Here is a 14,413-nt window from a genome sequence, read left to right as displayed (position 1 = left end):
ATATATATATATATATATATATATATATATGTATAGGTTACAACACGAGTGGTTTTTTATATGGCTTGTATTTCAGTCAAGACCCAGCGGATGAATATCATCGGGAGACACGAGCCTCTGGCGAGTGGCTCTCGATTGATATTCCCGCTGGGTCTTGACTGAAATACAAGCCATATAAAAAAACCACGAGTGTTGTAATCTGTATATCCCATTCTACCATCAAACACAAAGTGTAGACTACTAGCGGCACTGTTGCGATCTGTGCAGGGTAAAACTGTTGCCAGCGAGACTTAGCCCTTTTGCAACCTTAAACTAAGTGACCGTCGCTGAAAAAATAAAACGAATGAGTGCATCGATAAGTACGCGGTAACACTACTTTCAGACCATTTAAAAGCTTTAAGTAAAGGTTCATAAGTTGCAAGAAAGTAATGAAGTCGAATAGAAATTAATTTAGTTGAAGCGCACAATTCTTTTGTTTTGCGTTTCAGGTCGGCAGAACGGGCGAAACGGGTTTGGGACCCATTTGGCTTACTCGATTCAGAATCGATTCCACGTTGTTTTTCTCGAACGTGTGTAATTAGGCTTATTGACAGAGAAGCAAATTTTAGGGAACAAATATGTAGGTTTAGATTTAACCATTTGCTCCCTATTTGAAATGTATCTACGTGATAAACTGTTTTGCGAGTGTGTTTGCATGGATGAACTTAAACTGGTATGGGTGTGAGGAAAACGCGACCGACACGTCTGTCACCGCCGATTGATTGCATTTTGAAGGAATATGACTGGATTACGGAAAAATATGTGGACTTACTGCAGAGCCAGGCAAAAGAGTAGACTTGCTCGCAAAACACGTGAAACAGCCGATGTTTGATAGCTGAAGGCGCACACCAAAACACACTACCGACAGATTCTCAAAAGTCGTCTGCTAACGATGCAAGGGGAGGGTACTCGTGTTTTTGTTTTGGTTCGCTAGCATCTGGTTATCTTGTAAGTTGAATGTTCGTTTTTTTCGACCTGCATTGCTTTCATAATGAAAGAAACTTTTGCTTATTGCATCTCATACATCAGATCAGTTCTGAGATTCATTTTTGCGTGCAACTGATATGGTTTTCTGAGCCGTGCAATACGATTTTAGAACTTCATACAAATGTGTCACATTGTTCGGCGCGAGGTCAAAGGTCGGGAGGAAAGTAGTCCTTTGCCCAAATCGGAATCTGCACTATCATATATTTTTTGGAGTCCATGATGTATTTATTGAGCTATAAAAATACAACATATATACCCATACTGAAGTAACAGAGACAAAGAAGGGAGGTCATGGGATATGTATAGGTTACAACACGAGTGGTTTTTTATATGGCTTGTATTTCAGTCAAGACCCAGCGGATGAATATCATCGGGAGACACGAGCCTTTGGCGAGTGGCTCTCGATTGATATTCCCGCTGGGTCTTGACTGAAATACAAGCCATATAAAAAACCACGAGTGTTGTAATCTGTATATCCCATTCTACCATCAAACACAAAGTGTAGACTACTAGCGGCACTTTTGCGATCTGTGGAGTGTGAAACAGTGTTTTCAGCGAGACATGGCCTTTTTGCAACCTTAAACTAAGTGACCGTCGCTGAAAAAATAAAACGAATGAGTGCATCTATAAGTACGCGGTAACACTACTTTCAGACCGTTTAAAAGCGTTAAGTAAAGGTTCATAAGTTGCAAGAAAGTAATGAAGTCGTATAGAAATCCATTTAGTTGAAGCGCACAATTCTTTTGCGTTTCAGGTCGGCGGAACGGGGAAACCGGTTTGGCCCCCATTTGGCTTACTCGACTCGATTCAGAATCGATTCCACGTTGTTTTTTTCGAACGCATTATTATACAATTAGTCTTATTGACAGAGAAGCAAATTTTAGGGAACACATATGTAGATTTAACCATTTGCTCCCTATTTGAAATGTATCTACATGATAAACTGTTTTGCGAGTGTGTTTGCATGAACCTAAACTGGTATTGATGCGATGAAAACAGGACCCAAGTCTGTCACCGCCGCTTGATTGCATTTTGAAAGAATATGACTGGATTACGGAAAAATACACACATGTTAAGTTCTTAGATACCTTCATCGCCAATGTGGACTTACTGCAGAGCCAGGCAAAAGAGTAGACTTGCTCGCAAAACACGTGAAACAGCTGATGATAGCGAAGCCCAACCGTGCCAGGTAAGGACGGTCTGACAGATTCTCAAAAGTCGTCTGCTAACGAAGCAAGGGGAGGGTACTCGTGTTTTTGTTTTGGTTCGCTAGCATCTGGTTATCTTGTAAGTTGAATGTTCGTTTTTTCCCACCTGCATTGCTTTCATAATGAAAGAAACGTTTGCTTATTGCATCTCATACATCAGATCAGTTCTGAGATTCATTTTTGCGTGCAACTGATATGGTTTTCTGAGCCGTGCAATACGATTTTGGAACTTCATACAAATGTGTCACATTGTTCGGCGCGAGGTCAAAGGTCGGGAGCAAAGTAGTTCTTCGCCCAAATCGGAATCTGCACTATCATATATTTTTTTGAGTCCATGATGTATTTATTGAGCTATAAAAATACAACATATATACCCATACTGAAGTAACAGAGACAAAGAAGGGAGGTCATGGGATATATATATATATATTTTAACGGGTTTAGAAGATATTTCTTAATATGTATTCGGTTCAGCTCGATCTCTCTTGGTTGTCAGCTGAGGATGAGTGAACCCGAGTGCAACTTAACCAAATGATTTTACCGCACACTGACAGAACACTGGCCGTATAAAATTTCATCTCACACGGCACGGAATATGCGCGATATAAGACTCATTGATTGATTGATTGATTGATTGAAGTTACAAACTTTTTGCTGAGCGAATACCTACCCCCGTTAAAGTGAATGGGTATTATGTGTGACTGACATCCGCTTAAAAAAGAAAAAAAAAGAGAAAAGGCATGGCCGAGGGGTTCATCTGACTTACTATTGCTTGGCTGTCTTCTTTCGGTGTCAGCCAGTGGGACCGTGCTGACATACTAACCGACTTACATCAGTCGAACCCTGAGTATGGAGTACAAAACATATCGTTTTCAAAGCTGCAAACAGCGTTCATCAGAATTTTAAGACTAGCTTTGCCTCCCCCCCACCTTCTTCTCCCAGTTGCACAGTAATCATATTTGACACCAATAGCACGGTACCTACCCCCCCCCCCCCCCACCCCTACAAACACACTCATCCGTCCCCACCCCCTTGTTCACAGTGTTTATCTTAGACGCCAAAACACGCCCCCCCCCCCCCCCCTAACACACACACACACAACTCCGCCTCCCCCCCCCCTCCATCTTGTCTTACCCCACTGGACTAAAGAAGACGGCGGCATTTGTGCGTGCTACAGGTAGACGTCTAGAAATAGCGAACGAGAAGAAGAAGAAGAAGATGCTTTTTCTGTCTTTATTTGGTGTTTAACGTCGTTTTCAACCACGAAGGTTATATCGCGACGAGGGAAAGGGGGGAGATGGGATAGGGGAAAGGGAGGGGAGATGGGATAGAGCCACTTGTTAAGTGTTTCTTGTTCACAAAAGCACTAATCAAAACATTGCTCCAGGGGCTTGCAACGTAGTACAATATATGACCTTACTGGGAGAATGCAAGTTTCCAGTACAAAGGACTAAACATTTCTTACATACTGCTTGACTAAAATCTTTACAAACATTGACTATATTCTATACAAGAACCACTTAACAAGAGTAAAAGGAGAAACATAATCCGTTAGTCGCCTCATAGGACATGCGGGGTGCAGAGAAATAAGGATGTGGAAAAGAAGACTTTTGGTAAGTGAAATAAAGGTGATGGATCCAGTCAGGTAGAAATAAGACAACAAGAAAAGAATTGGAAAATTGCAGGGAATAGTAGGGAGAGTTTTCTTGGAAGGAAATATAGGTGAAAGGACTGGTAAGGCAGAAATAAGACAAAAGAAGAGAAGAAACAGAACCGTTAGTCGCCTCTTACGACATGCTGGGTAGCATCGGGTAAATTCTTTCTAGTCCCAACCAATATGGGACTCCCCCTAACCAGCGGGGGGTAGAAGATGATGCTTACTTGCGAGCGCCAACGAAGGGAGATTTGCTCAGGTACTAAATTGTACATTGTTTTGACCACACGGAGAACAAGAATTATGCATTCCTTTCAGATAATTATGTATGTTTAAAAAACCATTTCATGATTTCGTTTTAACAAATTCAGCGAAAAAGGTTGGATATTGCATGCTTTATTGTATGTGTTCGGTGTTAGGTGTTCTGTTCCTTCCTCTTTTGCAAGAAGAAGCCTTATAATATCCGCCCGTCTTTGTCTGTGTTCTGGTGAGTGAACACCAGACGAGGGTACTTATCTTCTCATTGAGAAAATAACCCACAATGCAGCCGTACTTACCCTGCCGCTGTGGTGGTACATTTTGCTGTTACTGACTTCTGATTAAACTAGTACAACCGTAATCACGGGAATAAGAAGTTTGTCGGGAGTAAATGGAATCCCTTTACCCCCATGCACTCTGCTGTCACGTGTTTTGACGTAAAACAAGCGATTGGTTGCTTGGTCGGTGTGTTGTTTGGTTGTTTTGTTGGCTGTTTAAAAGGATATTTGAGTAAGATATTCTTATGATATGTTTAATAACAACCCTCATCTTCGACTGCATATCACGGCAGTGCCCCTCTCCCAATTTCACAGTAATCATATTTACCTAAAGATGAATGTTGTTGTTAAATTTAAATGAATACTATTTTGTTGTATTTTTGTTCTCCCCCTCCCCCCCCCCCCCCCCTTCCTTGTTAAGACTGTGTCGTACAGCCGACACCTTACAATCATGTCTCGTCTGTTGTCTTACTTAGGCCTATGTCTTAACATTACAGCCATGCGACTATGGAATCTGTATAATTTCAGCAATATCTTGAGCAACTTAACTTAAAATATAATCTGATACGTATTTCTTCAACGCGAATAAAGCAGAAGACGAAGCATAGACGGAGCTTGTGAGTGCCAATGCTTTTGTGAGTAAGTGTGAAGTACACGGCGATTTTAAACTGACAATTAAACGTTCCTTTACCAGGGTTTCGTTTGTCATCGACACTCAGGAGAACGCCTATAAACTTCTTTCAAATCTCCCAAATCTGTGTATGCCATTTCAGCAGAGCTCCCGATCTGTTTTCTCGGTGCGGTAGTTAAATTTAAAACAAAAACAAAATAATGCTCATGGCTATTTCGGCAAATGACGGGCGCAGTGGCGTGGTGGTAAGCCATCGGCCTCCTAATCGGGAGGTCGTGAGTTCGAATCCCGGTCGCTGCCGCCTGGTGGGTTAAGAGTGGAGATTTTTCCGATCTCCCAGGTCAACTTATGTGCAGACCTGCCAGTGACCTAACCCCCTTCGTGTGTACACGCAAGCACAAGACCAAGTGCGCACGGAAAAGATCCTGTAATCCATGTCAGAGTTCGGTGGGTTATAGAAACACGAAAATACCCAGCATGCCTCCCCCGAAATCGGCGTATGTTGCCTGAATGGCGGTGTAAACACGGTCATACACGTAAACATCCACTCGTGCTAAAAACATGAGTGAATGTGGGAGTCTAAGCCCATGAACGAAGAAGAAGAAGAAGAATTTCGGCAAAATTGCCGAAGAAAGTGAAACCTAGCAACATCGTTGTTTTAGACAATGATCGTGTGCACAATCAAGACAACAGAAATGCTAGAACTGCAATCAGAAGCACGTCGAACTTCACCAAATTGACGCCGACGCAAATTACAGGTTTTACTGAAAAACCTACACCTGTGCTGGCACAACAATAAACGCCCACTTAGAACAAAACTGTAAAAAAAATACAAGGAGAGGGAAGTATATAGGGTAAACACAGTGTGAAATTCTCTTTAAAAACCGGCAATGACAACGGACGCAAAATAATAAACATTATCGAAAAAAAGCACAATGTGAACCTCTCTTTAAAAACTGACAATGGCCACGGAGGCGTAAAGGACAGATTTGCGTAATTTTATAGAGAAGACGAAAAGACTTGCATCACATGCAGAAACTTTCGCCCAAGCGGGGGGTTTGAAGAACATCAGAAGGGTTATCAGAGCTGACGGGGCGTGTAAAGCTTACAGCCAAGGCGTGCGCAACTGCTTGTTCAGTTTGCAAATCTCGGGTCGTCTCTCATTGATCAGGCTCTTCACTACTCCCTCTCCTCACGCTCTTTATGCCCTCTACTTTCTGAAACTCTTGCCGGTGTCACGATTTCATCTTTCGCCTGTGTACATATTTCCCCCTCGACATATACTCAAGACTGAAATGTTGTTTCCTGGTAAAATTAAGAAGTGAAATTATTTATGGACGAAAAGCATGTCAGTTTCTTGCATGTGAAGAAAATTGGTGGTAAAATTTAATAGATTTCACCCGAAAAACCGAATTCTTCGAAAACGTGTACTGAGTGGTTACGTCCCTTGAGTAAGACAGAAAACATTTTAGGATGAATCAAATTTCTAAGTTAAATAAAACAAATTGGTTAGACAAATTTGGCCCCATGAATGTAAGGTACACAAGGTCGCTCATCAGTACTATCGAAGGGTGTTTTTTTGTTCAGTGTAGAGTTTATACTAGATCAACGAGGCCGAGAAGCGAAATATCAACACGGCGAAAGATGACAACGTCACACCGGCGACGCTTTGGCTGCGTTCAGGAGACGATGCTGCCCGCTGTATTGGTGTGGGCAACGGCCGAGAGGCTAGGGCGGTAAAGAAACTGTTTGCTAAGCTGACTCTGTGGAGAGAGGATGATGATGATGATGATGATGATGATGATGATGATGATGATGATGATGATGATGATTCAACCTGTCTGAAGCACACACACAATGCACTGTCACACACACATGCACAGGGGTCCCGGTACAGGCTATAACATTGAGTAACAAGTTGACTAAAGAACAAAAAAGTGCAAAACTAGGCTAATTTTATACATTCAAAGCAACCGAACACAGGCTAAGCTCATAGACATGCTCTCAAAAAACATTTTACTTTCAGTTCCATTGCACTTCAAATGAGCTTATTGAAGTCAGTCCAAGACAGAAAACTAACTCTCTGGTCCCAGTCGACGAGGGCAGGCGTGATTCTAAATACACTTTATCCTCCTAGCGATCGTTGACCCCGGTGAAGTGGCAAAAAAAAAACCCGAGGAACTCGCCACACCCACGACCTGCAACGGGCGAAAAGAGATCTTGGCTGGCACTTCTTCCCTAAACACAGCCCATTGCATCTTCAAAACAGGCGTTACTGAAAACCTGTTACATCAAGAGTGTTTGACCTTGTGGCAAAAACAGTGTCACGAAAGAGAGAGAGAGAGAGAGCTCGGAGAGAGAGAGAGAGAGAGAGAGAGAGAGAGAGAGAGAGAGAGAGAGAGAGAGAGAGAGAGAGTATTTTGTTGTTGTTTGTTTGTTTGTTGTTGTTGTTGTTTTGAGGGCGTTTTGGCGCGCGCGCGTGGTGTGAGTGCCACAGTGTGTGTGTGTGTGTGTGTGTGTGTGTGTGTGTGTGTGTGTGTGTGTGTGTGTGTGTGTGTGTATGTGTGAGCCCATGGCGTCATCAAAACAGGCGTTACCGAAAACTTTTTCGAAAGTTTTGAAAACACGTGACAGTGCAACGACCGTAAAGCTATGACCTGGTTATGATATGGCACGGTGGTGATGGTTGTGCGTACTAGGGGGAGCTTGTGCGTATGTGCAAACATGCGTACACACACACACACACACACACACACACACACACACACACACACACACACACATACACACACACAAGTATGGTTGAAGCTTTGACTGTTAACAACAGCCAAGAGGAGACAACAGGTCGTGAACTAACTTAGTTTCAGTCGTGGATAAATACGTCTTGAGTCTGATGTGTAAACAACAATTATCGACCGTATCATTAATGTCAGTGATTTTTGGCTCGTACAATTATTATGTATTGTAGGACACTTGCACATTTATAATGTAGCCATGTGCCTTATGGTATTCTTTGATAATTGAATTGTAATAATGACAATATTTGAACTGATGTCGAATTTTTACCGTTGTTTTTCTTCCCTAGTTCTTTGCACGTGCCTCTACAGTGTTCTTGTCCCCTTCTCCCCCTTCTCCTCTTCGGCACAGGCCAATAATCATAGTTATGAAGTATGTGTATAATCAACGTGCTAGATCACTCTATAGAAGTAAGACTAAAGAAATATTGCTGAAGTCTGCATTTTGTGTGACATTTTTTTGCCCCCGGACCAATTATCATAGTGTATGAGCACATCTAATTAGTGTGCCAGATATATCTATTGAGGAAAGACTGAAGATATAGTGCAGAAATCTGCATTTCGTGTGAGAAATCTTGGCCACATCTGAAAGCCCTCTATAGCTTCTTTCAAGCTCTGCAGGCTCTCTCCACTTCCAAGGGGATGGCGACTGATAGCATCAGCGAGAGGAGACGTGTAGTGTGAATTACACGATGAAAGGCATTCCACGCTCAAAGACACAACCTACTACCTGCAGTCTCCATGCACGAGCTATGCTATGTGTATGTATGTTTTGCTTGTGTGTGTGTGTGTGTGTGTGTGTCTGTGTGTGCGTATATATATATATATATATATATATATATATATATATATATATATATATATATATATATATATATATATATATATATATATATATATATACTAGAATGAATACCCGCTTCGCCGGGTAGCCGGCTTCGCCGGGAAGAAGTACTTAGAGCCGTACGCCGGCTTCGCCGGGTCCGAACAATGGACCCGCCAAGCTCGCCAAGCTTAGGTCCCTCCCAGATTCGTGGAATGGGAACAGCACGAAAATGATCCAGTGGCCATAATGCCATTCCTGACCATATCGAGTCCCATCCTTGTCGACGAATGTAACCGTGTTAATCACCTTTGGAGGCGAACTCCACTCAAACAGGACTGAGCAAGTTAGAGCTTCTCAAAGGAAGGCCAGTACATAAAATTACGTTAAAATTAATATTAAAAGTCCTACGGTTTTGAGCCATTAAGGACTTGAGTGTTTGTCCGCTTTCAAAAAGAGGAAAGAAAGAAATAAAAAATAAGGAGAGGAGGGCAGGGGGTGGGGTTGAGTTGATAATGCTCTGTGGAATTTGTTAAAATACATAAAATTACACAAAAGCCGCCAGACCACATCACAAACAGAACTGAACAATGCACAGGTGTTGCTCACATAGAGACACACACACACACACACACACACACACACACACACACACACACACACACACACACAAAAACACAGAGAAGCCGTATCTATAGAGAGATAGATGACAGTGTATTTTTCGCGTGGCTATAAATTGATTCGACCTTTGCACTTTGACAGTGAGGATAATTTACGGGTCCAATTTACGTTCTGGACACTGCGTTGACCTTCTAAAAATAGTAACAGTAACAGAACGCCGGGAATATCCGAAGACGCTCCACTCACACTATATAGTGCACCATACGAAGGAAGGGAGGTAAACGCTGAAAACCTGGAGAAGATGAGAAGATAAGGAAGAGTTACTTATAATGGTGAAATGAACACAAAAACCAAAATTATTTCAGCGCTGCGCGCTGAGAGCACGTGTTGAAATATCTCATCGATGATATTGTGTCCGGGGTGTAGCTGAATACGGTGTCCAAATTTGAAAAAGATCCACCGAGAACTTTGGCTTTGGTGTGTCGGTATGGGGGCCCGGGTAGCTGAGGTGGAACCAAAATAGCTGAGGTTGAACCAAAATCGGTTCAGCGCTGCGCGCTGAGAGCACGTGTTGAAATATCGACCAGGTTGTGTCGTGTCCCGGGTCTACCTGAATATGCCCACCAAATTTGAAGCAGATCCATCGAGAACTTTGGCCGTGCATGGCGAATACACAAATACACAAATACACAAATACACAGATACACAAACACACAGACACAAGTCGTATATATATATATATATAAAATCAATGGTCCTCCTCAGGACTAGATTTCCTTGTGATACGTCCCCCACAAAGGGACTTTGCATTGTAAATCTCGGTCCCCCTTGAGGAGGGTCTGATGCTCCCAATAGGCTGTCTGTGAAGGGATACTTTTTCTCTCTCTCCCTTTCTCTGCTAAGAGATTTAAACAAATCTCGGAAGAAAGTCTCTGCTGACTTTCAATTGTTTCTTTCACAATTTCTGATGTTTTATATATATATATATATATATACGACTTGTGTCTGTGTGTGTACTGTGTGTGTGTGTGTGTACGTGTGTGTGTGTGTGTGTGTGTGTGTGTGTGTGTGTGTGTGTCTTCGCGATGCACGGCCAAAGTTCTCGATGGATCTGCTTCAAATTTGGTGGGCATATTCAGGTAGACGCCGGACACAACCTGGTCGATGAGAATTTTCAACACGTGCTCTCAGCGCGCAGCGCTGAACCGATTTTGGTTTTTCCGTTCATCTACCCAGATCCATTCCCAGTAACTCTTCCTTATCTTCTCCAGTGTTTTGCGTTGATCTCCCTTCCTTCGTGTGGCGTCAATCCATATTCCCGTTACTATTTTTAGAAGGTCACTGTCCACAACGATTTCATCCCGGCGAAGCCGGATATTCCCGTTACTATTTTTAGAAGGTCACTGTCCACAACGCTTTCATCCCGGCGAAGCCGGGTATTGCTCTACTTCTTCCCGGCGAAGCCGGGTATTCGGGTCTACTTCTTTCCGGCGAAGCCGGGTATCATTCGGCTCTACTTCTTTCCGGCGAAGCCGGGTACCCGGCGAAGCGGGTATTCATTCTATATATGTGTGTGTGTGTGTGTGTGTTGTATGTGTGTGTGTGTGTGTTTGTGTGTGTGTGTGTGAGTGTGTGTGTGAGTGTGTGTGTGTGTTCCTACTAATATGGGTACTAGTCCTGTGTGTTAGGCTGACGATTTTCGCCACTTAAAATAAATCAATTTCTTTGTTGAACTTCTCAATCATCATCATCATCATCATCATCATCATCATCATCATCATCATCATCATCATCATCATCATCATCATCATCATCATCATCATCATCATCATCATCGTCGTCGTCGTCGTCGTCGTTGTTGTCGTCAAAACGGCAAAATAAGTTAAAAAAAAATCAACTTTAAAATAACATACATCCATGCTTGAAGCTTCACGGGAACATGAAATCGGAAAATGTCATTGAACGAGTCACACAATACGAATGTGTCCGTTGTCAACTGAGCACGCAGCAGACGCTGGTCTTGTTTGTATGGCAATCCGAATGGTGCAAATGTCCCTTTTAGCTCTTGATGTCTAAATAACACATTATTTAGCTAAATAACGCGTTATTTAGCTAAACAATGCTTTTTTAGCTATATCATGCATTATTTAGCTAAATAATGCATTGTTTAAATTAAACAATGCATTATTTACAGATACAGAAAAAAGAGAGCCCAAAGCATTAAATAATGCATTGTTTAGCATAAATAAGAGATTGTGTTTGTAAATAACTCATTATTTATAAATAATTACGCGTTTTCTCTAAACAATATATTATATGTAAATAAAGTGTTATTTAGATAAATAAAATATTATTTAGATAAATAAAATATTATTTAGATAAATAAAATATTATTTAGATAAATAAAATATTATATGTAAATAAAATATTATTTATCTAAATAAAATATCATTTAGATAAATAAAATATTATTTAGATAATTAATTTATTATTTAGATAAATAATTTATTATTTAGATAAATAATTTATTATTTAGATAAATAATTTATTATTTAGATAAATAATTTATTATTTACTGTTTTTGCCTTGAAATAGTATTATTACGCTAAATAATGCTTTATATAGCTATATAATAGGTTTCCGCTATATAATTCATGATTTGGTAAATAATACATTATATACCGTAAATAAAATATTATATACCGTAAACAATTCATTGTTTAGCGCATCGCGAAGCCGTTTTTTCTCTTGTTGTTTTTTTCCACGTGTTTCCGTGGATCCGAGAGAGCGCTGTTGATTCTCCACTGTCTTGGCAAACCCAGTATCCGGTACTCCACATCCGGTTCCGCCAAGGGACTGGGTGGCCGAGTGGTAACGCACTTGCGCTCGGAAGCGAGAGGTTGCGTGTTCAGGCCCCTTTCCTAACCTAGATGGTGGGTTCAAGTGCTAGTCTTTCGGATGAGACGAAAAACCGAGGTCCCTTCGTGTACACTACATTGGGGTGTGCACGTTAAAGATCCCACGATTGACAAAAGGGTCTTTCCTGGCAAAATTGTATAGGCATAGATAAAAATGTCCATCAAATACCCGTGGGACTTGGAATAAAGTAAAAAAAAAATTCCATCTCACACGGCATTAAGTCTCAGGAAACATGAATACACGCATGCAGGAAAAAAAAAATATGGGTAGCGCCGTGTGTATGGCAGCTCGCTTTCTCCGGGGAGAAAGCAGCCCGAATTTCCATGAGGGTAACCTCACTGGACTGTAAATCTTATCCAATCCAATCCAATCCAATCCAATCCAATCCAATCCAAATGTAATCAAGATGGCTACACAAGCACAAGGGAACGTTCCCGCTGAATTGATCAGAACTCTAACTACAGCGGTTGTCCAGGAACTGGCACTGCAAAGGGTTCGTATTTTAAAGTTTTATGGGGGAACATCTTTTACATCTGGACATGGAGAATGAACGACTGCGAACGAAATTGTTGCTGTTGTACCATCAGTTGAAGTTAGCCACCTGACAAGAAGATGGTCGGAAGCGAAGCGGATGTAGCTTTAGTATGCCGAGACAGATGCTAGTTGTCTGATTGGTCAGTTTGAGAATCAACAGAGGTCTCGTGGATCCACGGAAACACGTGGTAAAAAACAACAAGAGAAATATCGGCTTCGATGCACTGCGCTAAACAATGAATATTGTTTACGGTAAATAATATTTATTTACGGTATATAATGTATTATTTACCAAATCATTAATTATATAGCGGAAACCTATTATATAGCTATATAAAGCATTATTTAGCGTAATAATACTATTTCAAGGCAAAAACAGTAAATAATAAATTATTTATCTAAATAATATTTTATTTATCTAAATAATATTTTATTTATCTAAATAATATTTTATTTACATACAATATTTTATTTATCCAAATAATATTTTATTTATCTAAATAATATTTTATTTATTTAAATAATATTTTATTTATCTAAATAACACTTTATTTACATATAATATATTGTTTAGAAAAAACGCGTAATTATTTATAAATAATGAGTTATTTACAGACACAATCTATTATTTATGCTATTGCTAAACAATGCATTGTTTAGTGCTTTGTGCTCTCTTTTTTCTGTATCTGTAAATAATGCATTGTTTAAGTTAAACAATGCATTATTTAGCTAAATAATGCATGATATAGTTAAATAAAGCATTGTTTAGCTAAATAACGCGTTATTTAGCTAAATAATGCGTTATTTAGACATCAAGAGCTAGAAGGGACATTTGCACCATTCGGATTGCCATATGTTTGACACCAAAGTGTAAGGTTCTGCCTTCTACAAAAGTAACGGGTTTCTCATCAGTTGGAATATTATCAGCATCATGACTGTATCACCATTACACTGCCAGCAAACAGAGGCGATTCCGCCATTAGTAAAATAATTGTACCACCGGCCCCCGTAGCGCAGTGGTTAGCGCATCGGGCTGCTGGCCGGGAGGTCGTGGGTTCGAATCCCATCAGGGTCATGTGGGTTTTTCGGGCTACGGTCGGCTCCTACACAGAGTGGAAGTGCTATGGTTCCTATGGGAAGGCTGGGATCACACAGCCGAGTGTCATTCACTTAACGAATGCGACTTTGAGGGTGCTCGGGTTCTGTATACCTGACCAACACCGCAGGTGCGGCAGTTCTCGGGCCTGGTTGACGCCAGGATATATTATGACAGTAAGCGTGGAGTGCTGCCCTGTCACGTAGTCTCAAAAACCAAAATTGGAAATCCAAAGCATCATCATAATCATCCTCATCTCATTAATCATCCAAAAATATAAATTATCCTTGCTCTTGTGGCCCTTCATGCCCGGAGCTCTCATGGTGACCTTGGTCTCAGTGTTCCTGTTCGATCCTTCCCTGAATAGTAGTTCTGCTGTCAGTCTTCAACGTGTGACGTTCTGGGGGGTCGACGGAGGGACGTGGTGGCGGTCTGCTCTCTGGAGGGGACGCTCACTCAGTCTGGCTCCGCGACTTAAAGTCAATGTCGTTTGTAGGGGGCATAGTAGGTAGTGGGCTGCGTCCGTTAGCTCGGGACAGACCCACTACTGAACACCGTCGAAGTGACTCA

General features: G+C 41.2%; 1 non-coding gene across 1 annotated transcript; it reads left to right on the top strand.

Moving 5' to 3' along the window:
* Positions 1 to 13,748: 13,748 nt before the first annotated feature.
* On the top strand, positions 13,749 to 13,822 carry Trnas-gcu (transfer RNA serine (anticodon GCU)). The gene has a single exon. It is a non-coding gene; the product is annotated as a tRNA-Ser (tRNA).
* Positions 13,823 to 14,413: the final 591 nt, after the last annotated feature.

This window comes from Littorina saxatilis, linkage group LG2 (assembly GCF_037325665.1).
Source record: "Littorina saxatilis isolate snail1 linkage group LG2, US_GU_Lsax_2.0, whole genome shotgun sequence".
NCBI lineage: Eukaryota > Metazoa > Mollusca > Gastropoda > Littorinimorpha > Littorinidae > Littorina > Littorina saxatilis.
This window is presented reverse-complemented; position numbering and strand designations above follow the sequence as displayed.